Genomic DNA, 24,823 nt, shown 5'->3' with positions numbered 1-24,823 from the left:
AGATAACAATGGCTTTGGAATAATTGGCAATGCTGACTGGGCAAGGACTGCAGAATTCCACCCTCCATCTGAAATTAGAAGGTTTCAAGGGGAAAAGGACTTAATTGAAATAGTTCTGTTGGGTTGCCGCTAATTACGCTTCGACCCATCTGATTCCTTGCCTTTATAATGCCGAAGAATCTTCTCCCTTTTATAAATGTTTGATTGTAAAAGTCAGCTTTGAAGGAGAGAGTCCCTGTCATGGCAAGCAAGTCATCAAGAATAAAGAAGCGATTATTGTAATGAGATCCGTTATCACCAAAAAAGAGTCTAGGAGGGAAATTATCAATGGCTATCAGAATATCTGCCTGATCACTTCCATGTCGCCAGCTTCTCGGTATGGAATTAATTCCTTGTTTACTGTTTGAGCAATTATTTACAGGCAGTCCTCGACGTACGACCACAATTGAGCTCGAAATTGCCATTGCTAAGTGGAACATTCCTTAAGTCAGTTTTGCACCGTTTTACGAACGTTCTTGCCACAAGGGAATCATTGTAGATGTTAAGTCAGCGACGCGGTTGTTGAGCGAATCTGGCTTCCCCATTAAATTTGCTTGTTAGAAGGTCGCCAAAGGAGATCACGTGACTCTAGGACACTGCAACCATTGTAAATATGAGTCAGTTGTCAAGAGGCTGGATTTTGATGGCATGACCATGGGGATGAGGCAACAGTCGTAAGTGTGAAAAATGGTCATAGCCAGTGGTGGGATTTAAACATTTTCACTACTGGTTCTGTGGGCATGGCTTGGTAGGCATGATGCGGTTTGGTGGGTGTGGCTTGGTGGGCGTGGCAGGGGAAGGATACTGCAAAATCCCCATTCCTCCTCACCTGACTAACCTGCTTTCCAGCTCCGTTCTCCTGTGCAGGGCAACCAAAGAAGATCCAGCCGATCAGCTGGGACTCAATGGGGGGCAGAGAATAGATGGGGTTGGCGGGGCCAGTCAGAGGTGGGATTTGCCAGTTCTCCGAACTACTCAAAATTTCCACTACCGGTTCTCCAGAACTGGTCAGAACCTGCTGAATACCACAGCTGGTCATAAATCACTTTTTTCAGTGTCATTGTATCTTTGAACAGTGACTAAATGAACTGCTGTAAGTCGGAGACTACCTGTGGCATGAATTTTGCACTTTTTAAATCCTTGAATACGTGTGAAATATTTCAGAACACCTGTTCCAAGCCTGTAAGAGATTCTCAGTCATCCAGGTCATGGTTGTCCCAAAGGTGCTTTTTTTTCAGGAGGCAATTAGGCTTTCTTGTTTTTCCTTTTGAAGATTTTTTCCCTTCTCACCCAAGAAGCTTCTTCAACTCTGACAGAATAGTGGGGAATGGAAGGATAGATATTCCTTGCAGACAGCTGTTCATTTGCATCCTTTTAGAAGGTTGTTGAGGCCCCTTGTGTCCTCAGGGTCACCTGAGTGGTGCTCCTGGTTCCTGTAGTTGCAATTTTTCCTCTGGAAATCCATTCCTCCTCCCACACCATTCAAAGGGTGTTCATCGCAAATTGTATAGCTAAAACCTGTTCCAAGCATTCCCAATGCAAAAAAGCCAGACCTCTCTAGATTTATTTATTTTTTAACAAAGAAGGATGGAGTCCTTCCTTCAACAACAACAGAGAAATATCATCTCTGTGATTCCTCATTTTCCTTTTTTTTTGCCACAACTCTTTATTGCCATCTGTTTCTTTCTGGCTACTAACTACAGGCAAACTTCTGGAAGAGCACAAATATAACGTTTTGCATCTGCTATCCAGAGCGGGCAATGGCCAACGTTCACCAAGAACTGTTGCCAAACTACAACAGGAAGCTTCCATTTCAGTACATTAAAGTGGAAACTGCCTTAGGTTAACAAACGGAAGTGAACCTTATCTCCTGCATCATTTTGCCGACTTTGACACCAGCAATAACCCTTCCCTTTTAGATTTTGCAGCAGGGAAAAAGAACAATATACCACAAACGAGGCAGCCTGTAAAAAACACTGTGACACCGAATCAAAGTCTTCATCGCCATGCAGAGTAATAACATCACCACAGGCTCCGTTAGATGGGACTTTAATGTATTCAAGTCGAGCTGGTGACTTCATAGACACATTCCTGGGTTCTTGGCAACAGTTCAGAAGTGGCTTTTTATTACCTACTTCAGAGAGAGAGGGGAGGGAGAGAAAGAGAGAGAGAGGGAGAGAGAGAGAGGGAGAGGGAGGAAGGAAGGGAGAGAGAGGGAGAGGGACAGAGAAAGGGAGGGAGGGAGAGAAAGGGAGGGAGGGAGGGAGAAAGGAAAGGAGGGAGAGGGAGGGAGAGAAAGAGGAGGGAAGGGAGAGAGGGGGAGAGAAAGGGGAGGGAGAAAGAGAAAGGGAGGGAGAGAGAAAGAAAAGGAGGGAGGGGGGAGGGAGGGGAAGGGAGGAGAGAGAGAGAGACAGGTTGGGAGAGAAAGAGAAGGAGGAAGAGGGAGAGAGAAAGGGGGAAGGGGAGGGAGGGAGAGAAGAGAGGGAGAAAAAAGGGAGGGAGAGGAGAAGGGAGAGAAAAGGAAAGGAGGGAGAGAGAGAAAGGGAGAGAGACAGGATGGGAGAGAAAGAGAAGGAGTGAGAGGGAGAGAGAAAGAAGGAGGGAAGGGGAGGAAGAGACAATAGGGAGAGGGGGGAAAGAAAGGGAGAGGGAGGGAGGGAAAGAAAGAGAAAGGGAGAGAATTGGAGAGGGAGAGAGGAGAGAGAAAGAGAGAGGGGGAGGGAGGGAGAGAAAAAAGGGAGAGAGTGAGTGAGAAAGGGAGAGAAAGAGAAAGATGGAGGGAGAAAGGGAGAGAGAAAGAAAGAGGGAGAGAGAAAGAGAAAGGGAGAAAGAGAGGGAGAAAAGAAGGGAGATGGAGGGAGCGAGCGAGCGAGAAATAACTGGTGGCGTCTCATCCAGCTATTAACCAGGGGGCCTCTTTTTGGTAGGTTATATCTGCAACAAAGCTTTTAAAAATTCAGCCAAGTGACAATGCTACTGGGAAGGGGTGGGGGCGTTAAAATAAAGCAAAAACAAGTCTTTTCAAAAAGCCTTGGCTGGCACAGCACATGCTTAGATACCGCAGCTTCAAAGCCCTCTTCAGTAACAAGGACTCTCGGATGCAATTCCCACCTCCTTATCCATGCCCTGTCATGGCCGTCGTTCTCGCTCCCGGGGACGCTGCTTCACCAAAGCGTTCAAAGGAAGTCAAAGACTGGGGAGATATAATTCTCCCCCAAATGGAGCAGCTTCTTCATTTGGCTGGAACGATAGAAAACGCCGCAGTCGTTCTTGCAAAACCTGCGGGGCAGGGCTATTAAACAAACAACTCCATTACAGGCGACCCAATGGGCCGTGACAGGACGCTAGTTGCATTTTTTCCGTGCAGTACAACTTCTGCCGGGCGGACAAAACCACGGAAACCAACACACATTTGGGGATGCTTTATTCAATCTCGCTTTGAGATGAAACACGAAAGTTGCCTCCAATCACGTTCCGCTTTCTCCTATGACTTCCTTAGGGGCCTATGAATTCCTGCATGGAAGATGGCTTGCAGGTGCTGGGAGAAACATCTATCTGGTTCAGTTCCAAGCCGGGAGGAAGACACTGGAAACATGGAGGCAGATTGGAAAGTTGGTTTAAGGATGAAGCAGAACTACCAAGCACATGGTTCTGAGCAGCTCACCACATGAAATTGAGAGTGGAGGGGGTTATACCTTCTCTGAGCTTTGCACTTGAGCTTCCTACTCCTGTGCAAGAACATGTATTCTATTGCCTGTTGCAGGGGTTATATAGGGGTCGTAGCTGGCTCTATAGGCAAAATACAAATCCACCTCATAGTCTAACTTGGAACTGGCCCTTTGAGGGCAACCATAATGCTGATGCGGCCCTCAATGAAATTGAGTTTGACACCCCTTCTCTATACCATTCCAGACAAATGGTTGTCCAATCTCTTTTTAAAAACTTCCAATGTAGGAGCATTTACAACTTCTGATGGCAAATCATTCCACTGGTTAATTGTTCTGTCAGGAAATTCCTCCTTAGTTCTAGGTTGCTTCTCTCCTTGATTAGTTTCCATCCATGGCTTCTTGTCCTGCCTTCAGGTGCTTGGTGCAGCTGACCACATGGAGTGAAGAGTGGGGGTGTTTTATACAGTGGTGAGCTGCTCCGATTCAGACCGGTTCTAGGGAACTGGTAGTTCCGACAATCAGCTAGCCCTGTCCATCTGCCTCCGCCCTATCCTGTCCTATATTTCTGTGTTTTTCAGCTCAGCTGGTTCGCGCAGCTCAGTGGATCTCAGCCTAATCTAGGCATCCATCCTTGTGTATGTGCCCCGCTCCACATCCTGAGGTTTGTGGCTCAGCGGTCTGTCCCTGCTCTGAATAGTGGCATGTGCACTTGCTGCTACCTACCAGATCCCGGTTAATTCTACTTCATCCGGCCATGCTGTGAGACACTGTCTGCTCCAGGACTGATACATTGACATGCCTGGCACCCCTGGTCCGCTCTTCAGGTGTGTCGTGCTCTAGCATAGGCACCTTAGCGCCCGGTGCTCGACAGTGGATTTCTGCGCCTCAGCTGTTTTGCTTACTGGAGTTGTCCTAGAGGGTAAGCTGTAGTGGTTCAAATTGGTGTTTTTCTAACGGCGTGTGTGCGTGCTCACAGAAGCGGTTGTTGCAATCCACCACTGGTTTTATACCTTCTCTAGGGCTTTGCACTTTTGAACTTCCTGTTCCTGTGCAAGAACATGTATTCTATTGGCTGTTGTAGGGAATCATAGCTAACTTTGTAGGTTGTCTGAGTCCCAGATTTGGTTGAAGTTTGCTGTGTGAAGCAATGTCCCCAAGTGATTGTGCCATGTGGTGAGCTCTGCTGCTGGATGGGTTAATCCTATTATGTACTGGCAGGTCATGTCCTAATCCCATCACCCTGGATCTGGAAGTCTTTTGTCTTGTAGACAGGCTGGCCCAGACCTTCTCAATGGGCACCAAATATCTGCTGGAGGCAGGGAGCTGCTTTCTGCCTTTAAAAGCATGTTTCTCCTTTTTCTTATCTAGGGAAATATAATATTCTGGCTTTTTTAAATATTTCTCAAAATATTTCATTCTTCTAGGAGAGGGGTGGCTGCTAATTTTGTACACAGGGAAGTGAACCTTCCCACTTAACAGATTGTTGGGAGCAATAGGCCGACTCTGTAAACTGCTCAGAGAGGCCTGTAACACCCTGTAAAGTGGTACATAAGTCTAAGTGCTATTGCTATGAAGGATTTGCAGGGGACTAGCTATGTCTGGTCTAATGAAGAGAAGGACTAAGGGTGATATGATAGCAGTCTTCCAGTATTTGAGGGGTTTTCCACAGACAAGAAGGGGTTGATTTACTCTCCAAAGCACCTGAAGGCAGGACAGGAAGTAAAGGTTGGAAATTTATCAAGGAAAGGTGCAATCTGGAACAAAGGAGGAATTTTCTGACAGTGAGAACAACTAACTAATTGCTTGACTCTGGAAGTTGTGGGTGCTCCATCCCTGGAGGTTTTCAAGAAGAGATTGAGCCTCCATTTGTCCAGAAAGGTCTTTTGCTTGACCAGAGTTGGATTAGAAGACCTCCAAGGTCCCTTCCAACTCTATTGTCCCAAAGGTGCTTTTTCAAAAGGCAACTGGACTTCTTGGTTTTTCTTTGAAGACGTTTCACTTCTCATCCAAGAAGAAGCGAAATGTCTTCAGAGAGAAACCAGAAAGTCCAGTTGCCTCTTGAAAAAGCACCTTTGGGACAACCATGACCTGGATGACTGAGAATCTCCATAGACTTCCAACTTTATTATAGTTGTATTAAGGATCTATAGCTCCTTCGACTTCCATATGTTTGTGCTGATGAGGCCTTAAACAGCCAATGCAGCAAATTTACACATCTCTTCATCTTTTGACTCATGGTCTGCAGGTTGGAATCCAAAGACACCATATCGCAGATGCAATGTTTCTGTCGCTCTCCTCTCTTCAACAGCAGGTCTTTCCTAATCCATGCCACCTTCCCTAGTCACTTGCCAACCTTCAAGTGTACAGCTAACAAGGGCAGAAAACTCCAGCAATCTACACGCATGCACGAAGAACCTCACAGAGAGCACCGTGTGTACAAATACATGAGGCCTTATTTCTGTAACGAAGCAAGCTGCTTTTTGAGAGCTTGAAGGATCTTGGCACAATACATAGAGGTAGCTGCAAATGTAAACAGATGGTGAAAGAACTGGGCATAGATTGCTGGTTCCTATAAATGAAGGCAAGGGAGTCTGCCTTCTGAAATACCATCCTTTGATAAGCAACCTCGAGAATATCTTCTCCCCTTCACTGTGGTCTTCCTTTTAAAATGATAAAACAAAATGCCACAGATGGATGTAATTAGAACCTTCTCCTCCTCTTCCTCCTCCACTTCTTCTCTTCCTCCTCCTCCTCCTCTTCTTTTTTTCTTCTCCTCCTCCTCCTTAAATTTTTCTTGTTCTCTTCCTCCTCCTTTTCTTCTTCTTCTTCTCTTCTTCCTCTTCCTCCTCCAGCACCACCATCTCTCTTCCTCCTCCTCCTCTTCCTCTTCTTCTTCCTCTTCCTCTTCTTCTTCCTCTTCCTCTTCTTCCTCCTCCTCTTCTTCTTTTCTTCTCCTCCTCCTCCTCCTCCTCTCCTCCTTCACTTTTTCTTGTTCTCTTCCTCCTCCTTTTCTTCTTCTTCTCTTCTTCCTCTTCCTCCTCCACCACCACCATTTCTCTTCCTCCTCCTCCTCCTCCTCCTCCTCCTCCTCCTCCTCCTCCTCCTCCTCCTCCTCCTCCTACTCTTCCTCTCCTTCTTCTTCTCTTCTTCCTCCTCCTCCTCCATCCAAAGCTGGATACAAAAGGAATATATGCTTTTTCTGAAAAGAAATAAAGTCACATTTCTTAATTCTCCTCCAATCTTCTATAGATTTTCCATGGATTTGAAGACCTCAAGCAGTTCTCCGGAATAATTTAACATCATACCACAAAGACATCCGCTGCACCATTTACCTGAAGTTGCTTCTTCAAGGTCCTGTTTTTCTACCTTGAGGAGCGTTTGAGGAGTTCTTCCTAATTTCTCTTCATTGCATTTTGATGCAGACTTTTTGCTTAAAGTTGGTGGGAGTTGCTGCTTTCCAGGACATGTTTTTTTACCCATCACTGCATCTCCCACACCTCCCACTCTGAAAAATAAAACATGGGGGGGGGGGTATTGTCTCTGCCTGATGTCCTTTTCCCTTGAGACTTACTCGAAGTGTGAAAGGCAGTCTTCACACAATCACCTTAACACATTTTATCTAAATGACTGAATAAAGTACTAGCTGACATTCTCTTCTCCTTTGAAAGCAAATTTTCAGTCATGAATCTGAGTGACAACTATGAGAAAATAACATTAGAAAAAAAATGTTGTACACAGCACTAGTTTTCTCTCATTCTATATAGGCTCTATAGCATTAACCACAAAAACATCACAAAATGACAATTCTTGGTGCTCTCTGAGCTTGGTTGTTTTGTTGAAGACATTTCTTTGATGTTTCAGCACTGATGATATTGCCTAGAAAGTGTGCAAGAAAACAACCTTTCTTTTTTTTTTTGGCAGAAAATCGTTTCTTGCAAAACAATCTATTTTCTAAAGCGCCTGTAGGCCAGACAAGGAATAATGGATGGAAACTGAACAAGGAGAGATTCAACCTGGAAATAAGGAGAAACTTTCTGACAATAAGAACGATCAACCAATGGAACAGAAGTTGCCCTCAGAAGTTGTGGGAGCTTCATCACAAGAAGAGGCTGGACTGCCCTCTGTCAGAAATGGTGTAGGGTCTCCCGCTTGGGCGGGTGGGTTGGACTAGATGACCTACAAGGTCCCTTCCAACTCTGATTATCTGTTACCTGTTAACCAAACTCAGAGAGCACTAGGACCCCTCATTTAGAATTTGAATTTGAATATTCTTTATTGGCCAAGTGTGATATGACACACAAGGAATATGTGTCCGGTGCATAGGCTCTCAGTGCACATGCAAACAACAACGTAATATAATCATAAGAGACCAATAGGAGACGGTGGTAGGGAAGATGAGGATAACAGCAATACGGCCCTACTACATGGGTAAATATCTTCAGACCTAAGGCAGTGCTGTGGGAATGAGATGTTCAGCAGAGCAATGGCATGCGGGAAAAAAACTATTTTTGTGTCTAGTTATTTTGTAATGCATCTTGAGGGGAGAAATTCAAACAATTTATGTCCTGGGTATGAGGGATGTACAGTTGTTGTTGTTTTTCCAGCCCTTTTTCTAGTTCTTGCAGTGGAAGGCAGGCTGGTTGCAAATGTTTTTCCTATAGTCCTAACTTTAGTTTAGTTTAGTTTAGTATCATTGCACCTCATACAATGATATTAAATCCCATCTTCAGTTTGCATTATACATAAAAATATAAAACACAAACACACATCCTTCACATTCTATACAATTGAATTGAAAACCCCTGATATTGCATTCATATTGCACTATGTAGTAGAATTCAACAGAGCTACTGCCCTGGGATAGAAGCTGTTTTTCAGCCTATTTGTCCTTGTTTTTATTATCCTGTACCATCTTCCAGATGGTAATAGTTCAAAAAAAGGGGGTGCCCAGGATGAGATGGATCCTTGAGAATGTTTTGAACTTTCTTAAGGCAGTGGGAGCTATAAAGCTCTTCCAAAGAGGGGAGAGGGCAACCAATGATCTTCTGGGCAATGATGTCAACTTTCTGGAGTGCTTTCCTATCTGCCACTGTGCAATTGGCAAACCATACACAGGTGTAACTATCCGTTAAAGTCTGTACCTGTCCTGTTTAGTTGTCATACCAAGCCAGACAGAGAAGTACAGATGATAGACTCAATCATTCCTCTATAGAACTGTATCAGCAACTCCTTCGACCTTGAGCTACCAATACTCCCCTTGATTGGAATCACAAAATGGCATTTTCAGAAAGCATTGATTACACATTTCTTCTCCAGAATGATTTCATAATTGTACCTGCTTGCCCGCTATTTATTTCCTCTTAAATTCACAAACAAACCAAAAGGCGAATGAAAATGAACCCTATTTTCATGGCCCTCCAAGAACAATCTCTTACAAACGTGCCACTGAGGATCCAAGAGAGAGAATTGGCTCACGGTTTGTCTTTTATGGATTTCTATCATCAAGCGGCAATTAAAACCAGTGGCCCTGAAGTGCATCCTATTTTGCAGGGCTAGACATGCTAATCAAAAATGCCATAATAATATTCACTGAATTGTTCACTGGATAATATAAATTCCTTTGGAATGAAAGGGGGTAGGTGGGGAGACAGAGGTTTCAAAATTGCCTATTCATCACCAACAATGTTTTCTTTGGTAGGTGTTAATCTGATGTTAAATGTAGGCTTGTTACTCTCTCTTTTTAAACATTTGTTAAATTTCCAATTGCATTACAATTCCCCCTGAAATTATTTTATTTCAGTTAATCTGCTGCTTTAGAAGGAAGAGTCCTGGGTGCAAAAGACTTTTAAAAGGCAGTTAAAGTAATGCACATGGAATAAAAGGACAATGCTCCAAATATACGAGGGAAAAGGGTATTAAGAGCTGGTCTAAAGGGAGGGGATTAGATGATGATGATAGAGATAGATAGATTAGATGAGAGATAGATGATAGATAGATAGATAGATAGATAGATAGATAGATAGATAGATAGAAGAGAGAGAGAGAGAGAGAGAGAGAGATAATAGGGAGGGAGGGAGAGAATAAAGAGATGATAGATATAGATAGATGATAGATTAAATAGATGATAGATAGATAGATAGATAGATAGATAGATAGATAGATAGATAGATAGATAATAGAGAGACAGGGAGAGACAGAGAGAGAAAGACAGAGAAAGAGATAATAGGGAGGGACGGAGAGAATAAAGAGATGATAGATATAGATCATAGATTAGATATGATAGATATGTTTCTCATATAATAAGGCCAGGTCTTTTTTTTTTTTAAGAGAATTAATTTCTCCCCCCTCCATGCTCCCTCGCCTAGAGCACCCCGCAGGCAGCCACGCCTCGCCACCAGCCGCTCCTAACGACTGATCATGGTGGAGCATAGAGGGCTCCCTACCCCCACCAAGCGCCTTTGCTGCAGACCCGGGTATGGTGTTGGTTGCAGGCCGGGTCAGCAGGTGGGCAGCAGCATGGATGTCAGCCTTGGCAGGGCACTTTAAATCGCGAGACCTTCGGCGCCTGCTGCTGCTTTCCCTTCGCATCCCTCCACCGGAAGCATTTCAGCTGCTTCTCAGGCGGGGGAGCCACCTCTGTAGCTTCCACAGTTCCTGCCAGCACTGCCACTGTTCTCTCGCCAGCGCCGGCAGGAACTGTGGAAGCTACAGAGGTGGCTCCCCTGCCCGAGAAGCAGCTGAAACGCTTCCACGGTTCCCAATGGTGCTGCCGCTATTCTCTCGCCAGTGCCGGCGGGAACTGTGGAAGCTACTGAGGTGGCTACGGAGGCGGCTACGGAAGTGGCTGAAATGCTGCCAATGGAGGAATGTGAACGGAAAGCAAGAGCGGCGGAGGAAGCAGCAACGGCGGGTGCCAAAGTTCTCATGATTTAAAGTGCCCTGCTGAGTGACCCGGCCTGCAACCAGCACCATACCCAGGTCTGCAGCAAAGGCGCTTGGCAGGGGTAGGAAGTACTCCGTGCTCCGCCATGATTGGCCATTAGGAGTGGCTGGTGATGACGTGTGGTTGCCCGCGGGGTGCTCCTAAAGGCAAGTTTCCCCCACCCTCCCCCACCCAATTTAGCATGTTTTAAAATAGGCCTAAATTTAGGGGGAGGGGCTTAATTTCATTTTATCCCTAGAAAACATGCTGGGTCTTCCTATGAGGGGGTGTATTGTTGGAGAAACACGGGAGAGAGAGAGAGATAATAGAGAGACAGGGAGAGACAGAGAGGGAGGTAATAGATGATAGATAGATAGATAGATAGATAGATAGATAGATAGATAGATAGATAGATAGATAGATATAATAGGGAGGGAAAGAGAGAATAAAGACATGATAGATATTATAGATGATAGATTAGATAGATGATAGGTAGGTAGGTAGGTAGACAGAGACAGAGATAGATAGATAGATAGATAGATAGATAGATAGATAGATAGATAGATAGATAGATAGACAGACAGACAGACACTAGAGTGACAAGGAGAGACAGAGAGAGAAGAGAGAGAGAGATAATAGGGAGGGAGAGAATAAAGGGATGATAGATATAGATAGATTATATAGATGATAGGTAGGTAGGTAGAGACAGACAGATATAAATAAATGATAGATAGATAGATGATAGATGGATGGATAGATAGATAGATAGATAGATAGATAGATAGATAGATAGATAGATAGATAGATAGATGAAAGAGAGAGAGAGAGAGAGAGAGAGAGATCTAAAATTGAATGATGGCAGTAGCACACCACTTACAAATAATTACAAGAAAAGCACATTTCGTCAGACAGGAGCTGATGTCAACCCAAGGACATCTGTATTATTTAATTCATATATTCAAATGGAGCCGCTTCATAAAGTCTTTAAATGAAAAGATCTCTAGAGTATTGGAAATATATTGATAGAAAAACTGCTGTCCTTTTGAACTGGAGAGACTAGGATTACGCCTTTCTTTTTTTCTTTTTGCATTCAAGAATTAACAGATATATTTCAAAAGTTGTCCCTGAAAACGCTTGGCTCCCCAAACACACAACTCTGTCTTAGTTCTGATGTCACAACCGTTCTACACACAGAGAGAAAAAAATGCCCTTAGGGCTAATTTTCTGCCTTTGGGAATAATGGAAAATTGGATCATCATCCCCTGCACTGAAGTAAGGTTAAATGGTCTGTCAGCTTCTATCCCCATGGAAGTCAGGGCCTTCTTGAAGTTTACCTCAGGTGACAAGCTGTCTTAAGCTGCCTGTGTCTGTAACAGGAACCACTAGAGCAGCATTTCTTAACCTTGGCAGCTTGAAGATTTGTGGACTTCAACTCCCAGAATTCCCCAGCCAGCTTGTCTCTTTGGAAGGACAGATACTGAAGCTGAAGCTCAAATAATTTAGCAAATGAGAAGAGAGGACTCCTTGGAAAAGACCCTGATATTGGGAAAGACTGAAGGCAAAAAAGCTAATATAATCCTGGGTTGTATAAACAGAGGAATGGAATGGAATGGAATGGAATGGAATAGAATAGAATAGAATAGAATAGAATAGAATAGAATAGAACAGAACAGAACAGAACAGAACAGAACAGAACAGAACAGAACAGAACAGAATAGAATAGAATAGAATAGAATAGAATAGAATAGAATAGAATAGAATAGAAATTCTTTATTGGCCAAGTGTGATTGGACACACAAGGAATTTGTTTTTGGTGTATAAGCTCTCAGTGTACATAAAGAAAAAATAAAGTACATTCATTAAGAATCATAAGATACAACATTTATTGATAGTCATAGATTACTAATAAGCAATCAAATCATAGTAGGGAACAAATAAAACTATGCATTGTAAAGATACAAGCAACATGGTTATAGTTATAAGTTGGAAGACATAGGTAATAAAAAGGATGAGAAGAAGAATAGCAATACAGTCTTACTAAATAGTTTGACAGTATGGAATTAGTTGTTTAGCAAAGTGATGGCATTTGGGGGGGGGGGAAATTGTCCTTGTGTTTAGCATAGGGCAGTGCCCTATAGCGTTGTTTTGTGGGAAAGAGTTGAAACAGTTTATGTCCAGGATGTGAGGGGCCTGTAAATATTTTCACAGCCCTCTTTTTGACTTGTGCAGTATACAGGTCCTCAATGGAAGGCAGGTTGGTAGCAATGGTTTTTTCTGCAGTTCTAATTATCCATTGAAGTCTGTGCCTGTCTTGTTTGGTTGCAGAGCCAAACCAGAATCAAGATCAAGTGACGTATTAGTGCCACTTTACAAAACCCTAGTAAGTAATACCATACCTGAAATACTAGAGCCAATTTTGACTACAAAAAAGATGTTGAGACTTTGGAAAAAGTTCAGAGAAGAGCAACTAAGATGACCCCAAGGGCTGGAGACTACAACATATGAAGAAAGGCTGCATGATTTAGGTTTGGCTAGTCTAAAGAAAAGAAGAATTAGGGGTGACATGATAGCAGTATTCCAGAACTTGAGGAGCTACCACAAAGAAGAGATTGGTCAACTTATTTTCCAAAGCACCAGAGGGCAGGACAAGAAACAATTGTTGGAAACCGATTGAAGAGAGAGGCAACCTGGAATTATGGAGAAATTTCCTAACAGGGAGGACAATTAACCAGTGGAACAGCTCACCTCCAGATATCATGGGCTCTCCATCCCTGGATGTTTTTAAGAAGAGTCTAGACAGTCACTTCTCTGAAATGCTATAGGTTCTCCTGCTTGAGCAGGGGGCTGGACTAGAAGACCTCCAAGGTCCTTTCCAGCTCATTCATTCTATTCTATTCCAAAGGAGAAGGGGACAGCAGAGGATGAGATGGTTAGATAGGATTATTGACGCAGTGGACATGAGTTTGGGTGGGCTCCAGGAGATAGAGGAGGACAGGGGGACCTGGGCATGCTGTGGTCCATGGGGTTGCAAAGAGTTGGGCATGACTTAGCAACTGAACAACATGTTTCTTTGGGGTAAGGTGAAGTATGTTCCTGCTTCTTGAGAAAAGTATTCCACTCCTCCACTCACAACAGAATTCCCTATGCCCCCAGGCTTGAAATTTTGGGTCTGGACAAGCTGGAAAGCTGGAAGGGACCTTGGAGCAGAGGTGGGTATTCAGCAGGTTCTGACCAGTTCTGGAGAACCGGTGGTGGAAATTTTGAGTAGTTCAGAGAATTGGCAAATCCTACCTCTGACTGGAGATTTTGCAGTATCCTTCCCCTGCCACGCCCACCAAGCCATGCCCACAGAACCGGTAGTAAAAAAAATTTGAATTCCACCACTGCCTTGGACTGGAGGTCTTCTGCGTCGCCTGCAGTTCGATCTAAGCATCGTTCACAAAGTTGTCTGCTATAACATCTTGCCCATTAATGACTTCTTCAGCCTCGATCACAATAATACATGGGCAAACAATCGATACAAAGTCAAGGTAAACCGCTCCAAACTCGATTGAAGAAGATACAACTTCAGCCACAGAGTGGTCAACGCCTGGAACGCCCTATCCGACTCCGTGGTTACAGCCTCAACTCCTCCCAGCTTCAACCTCAAACTGTCTACCATGGACCTCACCCCATTCCTAAGAGGTCCTTAAAGCGGGCGTGCATAGGCGTACCGGCGTGCCTACCGTCCCTGTCTTACTGTTGCTATTTATCTATATTTGTTCATGTTTATGTTCATACTTATACTTGTTATCCTGTACGTGTTTGACAAACAAACAACAAATAAATAAATAAACCTTGAACTGGAAGATTCTGTCAAACTGGAATGAATGTGAATTATAGCATTATCTTTCAGAGTTTGGTTCCATAGAGTCAAAAATTACAGTTAAGAATGGAAAAGATCGTGTCTGCCCCCAAAAGTTGAAACTGTAGAATGTTTTAATAAGATGCACAAAATGCTCGTTACACATAGGAAGTCTTTCAGAAGTTGATGAGCATCCATAGAGGACAGACTTTGACCTTTCAGAATATTGATGCTTGAAGAAAGACAGAATCAACCGAATGCTCTCCCTTCCCAACCAAAAAAATAAAATAAAATCTAGGTTTGCAATCCTATTTAATTGGAAGTCTACCTCTCCAACTCTCCCATCTTTTTACATTTATCACAATTATTATTTCCTTGACATTTGTCAATGCTAGGACCACGCTTGACGATAAATTCACCCTAAATTACTAATGGCCGTAATTCTGTGGATAGGCTTAATTTGCCACTGGCATGCAACAAACACAGCCAGTTGGAGTTGAGGTCCCCTTGTTAGTGTTGATCTCTGAAATTCGATCCATGGTCAATGGTGAACAATGAGAGAAACTATTTGGATGTCAGTTTCTCACCCTGTAACCCCAGCAGAAGCTTAATTGTTTGCCAGGATGTTCAGTGGAGGTGATAAACCAATTAGGCACGTAAAGCGGAAAGGCAACCGCTCGTAATTTACATCCCGTGCTCTACTTGGCTTCACGGCATCTTGGCTCCTCGTTCAACAAAGCTGACGAAACCAAACAGGGAAGTTAAAAGATAGCCTGACTTAAGCCTGGATCTGTTCTCTTGGCTCTTCCCTGATTGTGTTTCCACAGCATCCACTAACTGAGATGTTCTAGGACAGGGTTGGTCATCTATGATCCAGTAATGGGATCCCACCTGTTCCACTAGTGATTTGGTGAACGCACACATGTATGCGTGCGCAGCTTTCCACATACCAGCTGCGGCCAGGTTGAACCGATAGCATACTACCACTGCTATGATCCCTTTACAACAGGGGTGTCAAATTCGAGCCTTGGATCTGGCCCATGGGAAACAGAGAAGGACCAGCCCACTGTGCCTCTGCCAACAAAAACGGAGCTCCGGAAGACTGCATGCAACCCTCCCAAGCTTGTTTTCACTAGCAGGAAGCCATCGGGAGCTCGTTTTCACTGGCAGTGTGCTCGGGCCACCACAGGCACCCTCGACACAAGTGACATCGAGCTGGCCATGGCACCCTGGCCAGACCTACCCCAGCCCCCCGAGGTCAAACACAACCCTGATGTGGCCTTCAATGAAATCAAGTTTGACACCCCTGCTCTACAACCCGTGGACTTCAACTCCCAGAATTCCTGAGCCATGGCTCAGGAATTCTGGGAGTTGAAGTCCATGGGTTGTAAAGAGGCCCATAGTGGCCTACCTCTGTTCTAGGAGGAAAATGAGAAAGATCCATGCTCTGAAAATGGATGTAAAATAGGTGTCTTGGGTTGCGTCACTTCAGAGGGCTTCTGAGGAAAATTTCCCCACTTTTTGTCTGGCCCTGTTTCTGAATAATATAAAGAAAGAACATTGCTTTGTTCCAATATATCCTTGTTTTACAAGAGTCTCAGGAGGCAGGCTGGGCAAAAGATGTTTAGCCAAACAAACATTATGAGAATTTACAGGTACGCAGGTGTTCGTATTTTGTTGTCTTTTCCAGTTTCTTCTCTTCTGCTGTCTTCAGGTACTGCCATGTCCATTACCCAGACTTGCATGTCTTTCTTATCGACAGTTGTTAAATCTAGGCTGTTGTGTGGCAGGTGCCTATATTATTGCTGTTGGGTTTTTTTCATACTCTGGATTATTTTAGGATATTTTCTTTTGTGGTGTTGGGATAAGTCAACGGCAGACAAATTTAATACGTCGATTAATCGATAAAAATGCCATTCAGGGAAATTAGAAAATATATATATATATATATATTACGCACATTGGAGATAACACTGAAAAATAAAAGCTGCTTTCATAGAGCCGGGTTATTCTTCAAAACTTGTGTGACCGACGTTGGCGCACTGTTTAATAAAACCCTGATATTCCCATCTTTCAGTTCCTTTGGATAATTCTGTATTCGATCAATGGATATATTTTTTTACTTCTATTATGTTTCTCCTCCTCCATCACCTACCTTCCAGACCCAGGGAAAAAAAAGATAACAAGAAAAACTCCAAAAGTTAACATGAGTCCAATTTTACCTATTCTCACCCTCATACTGATTATATCGGGCTTTAAGGGAAAGGGCTCCAGAGAGATTAGGCCTGTATTCATCCTCGAGTCAAATGTCTTGCTGGCCTTTGAATTGTTAATGTGATTTACCCATGCAATTGGCATGCGTCACATACCCATATGGGGTGGGAGTCACCATGTCCCAGAAGCCCACAGAAGTGGAGAGACCAATTGCCTTTGCTTCAAGGGCACCAAGCAAGCAAAAAAAAATAAGCAAAATAAAAAATAAAAAGCAACGAGCAGGAATGCTGGAAAAGCAATTCAGCATAAATAGAAAGAGAGAGACTTCATTTTGAGGAAGCTGCATTCCATTTTGGCAGCAATTATATATGTGAGTGTGTGTCTGTCTGTGTGTGCGTGTGCATATACACACAGACACATAGACACACACACATATATACATGCATAAACACACACACACACACACACACACACACACACACACACACACAGGATCAGGGGAGACATGATAGCAGTGTTTCAATATTTGAGGGGCTGCCACAGAGAGGAAGGGGGTCAAGATATTTTCCAAAGCACCCGAAGGCCAGAGAAGGAATAATGGATGGAAACTGAACAAGGAGAGATTCAATTTGGAAATGAGGAGAAATTTTCTGACCATGAAAACAATCAACCGATGGAACAGAAGTTGCCTTCAGAAGTTGTGGGAGCTTCATCACTGGAGGCTTTCAAGAAGAGATTAGACTGCCCTCTGTCAGAAATGGTGCTTGGGCAGAGGGGGGGGTTGGACTAGATGACCTACAAGGTCCCTTCCAACTCTGTTAACCTGTATATTCCAGTTTAAAAGCCATGCAGGGGAGGAAGCGTATGTCTATATCAGGCTTCTAAATTAGATGATAAATTTTATATATGTATAAAATTCCAAGCCATATGTCTGTGAGAGAAATACAAAGACAGAAAGGCAGGTTTGAAGAGGACACTAAATATACCATTAACCTTAGCTATCAATGCATCCCACTGTTACTGGTGGCTTCCAGATTGCCAGAGATCAGCAAATCCATCTAGGTCAGGGGCTCCCGAACACCAGGTGTGTGGGCCGTGAACCATTTAGAACCAGGCCGCAGAATTGGTGGGTGACCCCATGTGCACACATGTACGTACCTATCCCCATTTGTGCAAGCAGCAAGTGGGCACTGTGCACGAGCTCCATTTGTCCGAGCAGCAGGCGTGGATGACCACCGCTTGAATGAGTGGAGCCGTGCATACACGCATGTGCTTGCCCGGCTGCTAACACGGAATCATTCCCTCTCTCCCAAAGGTGGTATTCAGCCGGTTCTGGCCAGTTCTGGAGAACCGGTAGCGGAAATTTTTGAGTAGTTCGAAGAACCAGCAAATACTACCTCTGATTGGCCCCGCCCCCATCTAGTCTCTGCCTCCTGAGTCCCAGATGATTGGCTGGATCTTCTTTGGTTGCCCTGCACAGGAGAATGGAGCTGGAAAGCAGGTTAGTGGTGTGGGGAGGGTATGGAGATTTTTGCAGTATCCTTGCCCTGCCATGCCCACCAAGCCACACCACGCCCACCAAGCCATGCCCACAGAACCAGTAGGGAAAAAAATGAATCCCACCACTGCTCTCTCCCCTGGGATGATCCAGGGTAGAATACAAAACAAACACAGACACAGAAAACAGGTGAAGTCCCTTTTATTCCTTCACTTTGCTTCCAAGCTCCGAATATCTTTAATGGAAGACAAAAAAAAACTCCCACACAGTTACACGAAGAAGGAAAAAAGCAACACAAACCAGGCAAGATAAGGGCTGGAGGATGTCTACAGATAACACACACTGGGAAGGACGCCAAAGTCAGAGAGGAACTATAAACTAGAGATATTTACATGCTTTGTTTCCAGCATTCGCCAGTACGCAGGCCCATACTCTTATTCAGTTGTCACAGCTGCAGCCCATAAAGAGGATCAAGCCCCTCTCCTCCTGAGTAGACCACATCTCTTCCTTATCCTCTCCTCCCTGCGTGCCCTAGGATGGAGAGGGGATGGGCCTGGGTCCTCCTCTGACTGCTCAGCTGGCCTCTGCCCTTCCCCAGCCTCCTCCACAACCTCCGGAGCCACACTTCCACTCCCTGTCGGCTGTTCCTCCTCTCCCTCAGAGTCAGTCTCCACCAGGGGCAGGACATCCCCTCTGCCAGTCCACAAAATCAGAAAGCGGAAATTCTGAGGCTCAACCCTTTGGAAGGAGGATATGAAGGAGATCCAAGAAGGCAAAGGGGTGAAACAGGGGGGACGAGATAGATTTGACCTACAAATGGCCAACCGCTGACCCCATATGTTCAGCAGGCTGCTGAGGGATAGGTGCCATTTTGCGGTGCCTTCTCCATCAACCCTCCGTTCCAACTCGTAGGCCTTATCTACTTAACTTGTCCATAATTCTCTATTAGTGACCATAAAAAGTTCTTTATTCTCTATTTTCATATGACCCGGATTCCTTCACAAGTCTTCAGCATCTTTATTAACCTCAAAGAAAAATTAAAAGTAGAGACCAAGGAAGAGGAGAAGGCTGGCATAATGAAGTCTCGGTTAAGCCCAGCAAGGTCAAAGTATAATACGCTCTGAAACCGTTTAAGAAATAAACTTAAAATTAACTAGTCCCTTGAGGGAGATTCAGCCTGCCTTATGTTCCCTTCATAACCCTTGGAATATTTGCACAGTATTGTCCAAGGAGCTGTCATGAGACATCCCAAGGGCATAAAGCTCTCCAGTGGGACAAGACATTTATCATCCCAGCTTTGAGTCACTTAATCCTGGTTTTTATGCTGACCGAGTTGTCTCACTAAATTGCAGATAACTGCACTTTGGATCTGATAATTCGCCAGCTTTGACCTACACCATAGTCACTTTTGTACCCCAAAATAAGGAACAACAAGGTGCACTTTAGTGAAGCATAGTTCATCAACCCAAGGCCCTAAAAATCCAGACAGGTCCAACAACCAACTGGCTCTTCTATTGTGGAAAGGGAACTTCATGAGGACAGTGGTGACACCCAAGCAGGAAAAGCCCAAAGGGAACATCAGGCCAGCCATAAAACAAACTTGCATAGGAAAAGAGATTTAATAAAAGGTATTGAAAGAAGCCCCCTAGACAAAAGCCAAGTAATTAAGAAAGCTAGGGAAACAAGAAAAAGAAATCCCTTACAAACAACAGGTCATGCCAAATCAGCAAAACAAATAGACAAAAGACACGAAATAAATTCCATAGCAGACAGGAGATTGCCACAAAACAAATATAAGAAAACATTAGGATGAAACTGATAATCCAATCAAACCACTCCGCGGAGTTTACCCTCCGGCGGAAATGAAGATAACCCCTGACAGGATTTAAAACATTAAGAAATACAAACACAAGCACTCACACACAAAAGGAGAAAAAAGTATAAAAATCAGAGGTTTATTATACAAAGCCAGCTAGCCCCAGGAACGCAGACTTCTTGCTATCTCTCGCCTTCCTGAAAAATAAAAAGAACCAGCTTGCAAGCAGTTGTCTGTATCCTTGCACCGGAGCTCTCCCAGCAGGAAAACCGAACCCTCAGAAGAAAGGCATTTTCAAAGCCTTTCAACACTATAAAGTCCTTACCTGCGCTATACAGGTAATCCTCTGTACACTTACAACCCACTGTTTAGCAACCAAAGTTACAACAGCACAGGACTTAAATCTGGTCCTTGCACTGATGACCATCACAACATTCCCAAGGTCATGTGATCAAAATTGGTCTCTTGGCAACCGGTGTGTATTTATGACGGTTGCGGTATCCCAGGGTCTCATGAGGTGATGGGCTGCTGCCAGTTTGGACCAGTTCTAGCGAACCCAGTAGTTCCAACTATCAGCTGGCCCCACCCACCTGCCCCCACCCTATCCTGTCTTACATTTTCTTCTTCCGCAGTTCAGCTGATTCACACGGTACAGTGGATTACCGCGCCTCAGCTGTTCTACTCAACCGGGGAAGGCTAGGTGATGAGCTGGAGAGGTTCTAATTGGTGTTTATTTGAATGCAAAGCGCGCCCAGCAAGCCACGCCCACCGAACCGGTGGCAACAATATTTGAATCCCACCGCTGAGGAACTCATTCAGACCTGAAGAAGCTTCTTGGATGAGAAGCAAAATGTCTTCAAGGAAAAACAAAGCAAATCCAGTCGCCTCTCGTAAAAGCACCTGGATGACTGAGAACCTGCATAGACAAGATACTTAGCAATTATCATGAGATACAAGAATGCAGAATGTTAGGGAAACTTCCTAACTGTAAGAAATGTTTGTCAATTAAGCTAATTATGTATAGAGGGGTGATCTACGGGTAATTCTTGACTTACGAACATAATTGAATCCATAACCATATTATGACTGTAATTCAGGATTCAGTTATGTTCGTAATTGTGGCATTCACTTAATGACAGCTACAAAAATAGATAATAAAATTAGATGCAGTTACAGGGTGGTTGTTGTTAAACATGTAACTGCATCTAATTTTATTATCTATTTTTGTAACAGTCATTAAGTGAATGCCACAGTCGTTAAGTGAGCCAGTTTTCTTCAAACCTGGTTTTGGGTTTTTTTTTGTTGGAAACTGGAAGTAAGTGGCAGTGTCTGGCAAGGAAACATTCTTCAGATTCTTGAATGAGAAGAGTTTTCAAAAAAAAAAAAAAGCACATTTGGGTCAGCCATGACCTCGATGAATATTTCTCTATATTACTCTACTGAGGGAAAGATAGACAACAGATCCATTTCTGTCCTGAAGCATAAAAAGTAAGAATGCTGTGCAAAGGGGGGAATGAAAAAAACAAAAAGATAGCAAACTGAAAATTCAAACTGGTTGCACTCAATATTCATTTTTTAAAAATCCATTCCTATGACTCAAGAAGCTCTCGTTCAGAATGGACACCACCGCCATGTTGCATAGTACTGTTGAGAATGAAAAGAATGGTCTTAAATGGATATTAAAATAAAAATCTCTTTCACCAATTATGCATTTATGGGCTTCTTGATTCCTGCCCACCCTCCAACCTATCTGACCTTTACATTAATTGACCCCATTGGAAATCTTACATTTGGAAAGGAGTCACTAATGGAACAGAATTGCCCCAGAGAATTTCCTTATAAAATAAGTCTCAACCTTTCCCTGAAGAGCAAGGACAAATTTATCTCTGCCTGTCTGTCTGTCTATCTGTCTGTCTCTCTCTGTCTCTCTGTCTGTCTCTCTGTCTGTCTGTCTTTCTCTCTCTCTCTCTCTTTGTGTCTCTCTCTCTGGCTCCCTCTGTGTGTCTCTGTCTCTCTCTGTCTCTCTGTCTGTCTCTCTGTCTTTCTCTGTGTGTGTCTCTCTCTCTCTGTTTCTCTGCCTCTCTTTGTCTGTCTCTCTCCCTCTGTCTCCCTCTGTCTCTCTCCCCCTGTCTCCCTCTGTCTCTCTGTGTATGTGTTTCTCTGTCTCTCTCCCTCTGTCTCTCTCCCTCTGTCTCTCTCTGTCTGTCTCTCTCTCTCTCTCTGTTTCTCTGTCTCTCTTTGTCTGTCTCTCTCCCTCTGTCTCTCTCTGTGTGTCTCTGTTTCTCTCTCTGTCTATCTCTCTTTCTCTGTCTCTCTTTGTCTGTCTCTCTCCCTCTGTCTCCCTCTGTCTCTCTCCCTCTCTCCCTCTGTCTCTCTGTCTCTGTCTCTCTGTGTGTGTCTCTATCTCTCTCTGTCTCTGTTTATCTCTTTCTGTCTCTCTCCCTCTGTCTCTCTCCGTCTCTCTCTCTCTCTGTCTCTCTCTGTGTCTCTCTGTCTCTCTCTGTCTCTGTTTCTCTCTGTGTGTGTCTCTTTCTCCCTCCTACACTCCCCCCCCTCTCTCTCACATACACACACACACACCTCCTTTCCTATCACCTCCTTACCCACAAACTGAATATGGGTAGAAAGTACAATATTCTCTTGTATTGGACTGCAAACCCCACCATTCCCAAACAGTGTGCCGCTCCCTGAGTGTTGAGCGACTAGGATGCTCATTCAGAATTCTAGCCTATCAGAAGCAGCAAAACTTCAAGCTTCTTGGGTATTTAAATGGACCAACAGAAAGCAGATGTATCGTTTGTTTCATTGGGTTACAATGAGAACAATTAATCCATGGAAGGACTTGCCTCTAGAAGTTGCAGGTGCTCCAACGCTGGAGGTTTCTAAGAAGAGATTCAGACATTTGTCTGAAATGATGTAGAGCCAGTTTCTGCAAAGGTTCAAAGAAATGACATTAGATAACTTGTTCATTCCGATGTCACCTAATTGCCTCCTCCATTGACTGGGACAATGGATTTGCTGAGGGACACGGCTTGAAGTGGCTCAGATATGGACAGCTGAAACAGTTTAATGAAAAGAAGGACTAGGGGAGACATGATAGCAGTCTTCCAATATTTGAGGGGCTGCCTCAAAGAAGAGGGAATCAAGCTATTCTCCAAAGCACCTGAAGGCAGGACAAGAAGCAACGGATGGAAACTAACCAAGGAGAGAAGCAACCTAAAACTAAGGAGAAATTTCCTGATAGTCCGAACAATTAGCCAGTGGAACAACTTGCCTCCAGAAGTTGTGAATGCTCCAACACTGGAAGTTTTTAAAAAGATGTTGGATAGCCATTTGTCTGAAGTGGTGTAGGCTTTCCTACCTAGGCAAGGGGTTGGACTAGAAGACCTCCAAGGTCCCTTCCAACTCTGTTATTCTATTCTATTCTATTCTATTCTATTCTATTCTATTCTATTCTATTCTACCTCTTGTCCTATTTTTTCTGCGGCAATTCTTAGAACTCGAAGTTGAAACCGTGCAGCCAACTTCGAAGTACGTCTACCCGCATCGTGTCTGGACATTATTTCCCCTTATTAATAATGTCAGTTATGGCTCCCATTCATTTTAATTAGTGATCAATTAGTCGGCATCCCAGACAGCAGGAAAACAAGAGCGTGAGCGCCAGATTCCCTCAGACAATCACAGTTTCCCACATAAATAAATGATTTCGGATCCTTCCAAATTTGCAAAAGTTTTTTTTTTTGCCATAAGAACTCAAGAGTGTCAGAGAGTTTAAAGAGGGCTGGCTGTCCAGAGAAAGTCCTTGTTCTCTCTCTTTTTTAAGCCAACCTGTCACTCACTGGGGAGTAGGAGGGTGAGGGAGGGCTGGGAAGGGGGCACTATTCTCTCTGCTTGGGGGCTTTGGCTGAGGGAGAGACGGAGGGGGGGAAACGCATCCAACGTGGTGAACAGCTGGGGCCCATCACTTTTCATTGCAGGCCTCGGAGAGCCGCGGCTGACAGAGTGATGCACAGAGGCTGTCCTAGTTAATGACTTCACCATTCTCCGTCATTATTCTCATCATTAGGAAATTAAGGGGACAGAAGGTATTTACTGTAAACCTGCCGCCTCCCAAGGAGAGATAAATAGAAACGGATAAATGGGATCTTCTGGTATGGCTCGCCTATTAACCTTCTGTTTCCCAGCGCAGACATATGCCCACCATTCTGCCATTAATAACCGGTAATTGGCCAAGCAGCAGGCAGGAAAGGATTGCCTCTTAAGATGCTCTCGCCCCACCGCAATTGCCCCCTTTCCCTTTCGTGGAGAAAGTGGCTCCTCTGGTTAAGGAGGAGGAGGAGGAGAAGCAGCCGAGCGGGAGGGGAAAAGGAAGGGGGAAAAACACCTCCATTGATCTGAAGTGATGTAGGGTTTCCTACCTGAGCAGAGGTTGGATTGGAAGACCTCCAGGGTCCCTTCCAACTCTGTTGTTCTGTTCTGTTCTATTCTGATCTGTATTCTGTTCTGTGCTGTTCTGTTCTTTCTATTTTATTCTGTTCTCTATTCTATTCATTCTATTCTATTCTATTTTTTATTCTGTTATATTTTCTATTCTATTCTATTCTGTATTCTAGTTTCTTATATTCTACTCTATTTTATGTTATATTTTATTACATTTTCATTATTATTATATTACATGTTCTATTCTATTCTCTATTCTATTCTATTTTCTATTATTATATTATATTCCATTTTCTTATATTCTACTCTATTTTCTATTATATTTTATTATATTTTCATTATTATTATATTACATGTTCTATTCTATTCTCTATTCTATTTT

Source organism: Notechis scutatus, chromosome 4, assembly GCF_049901735.1.
Source record: "Notechis scutatus isolate UNSWTSFEM ecotype Mainland chromosome 4, rNotScu1.2, whole genome shotgun sequence".
NCBI lineage: Eukaryota > Metazoa > Chordata > Lepidosauria > Squamata > Elapidae > Notechis > Notechis scutatus.
Note: the sequence above shows the minus strand (reverse complement) of the source record.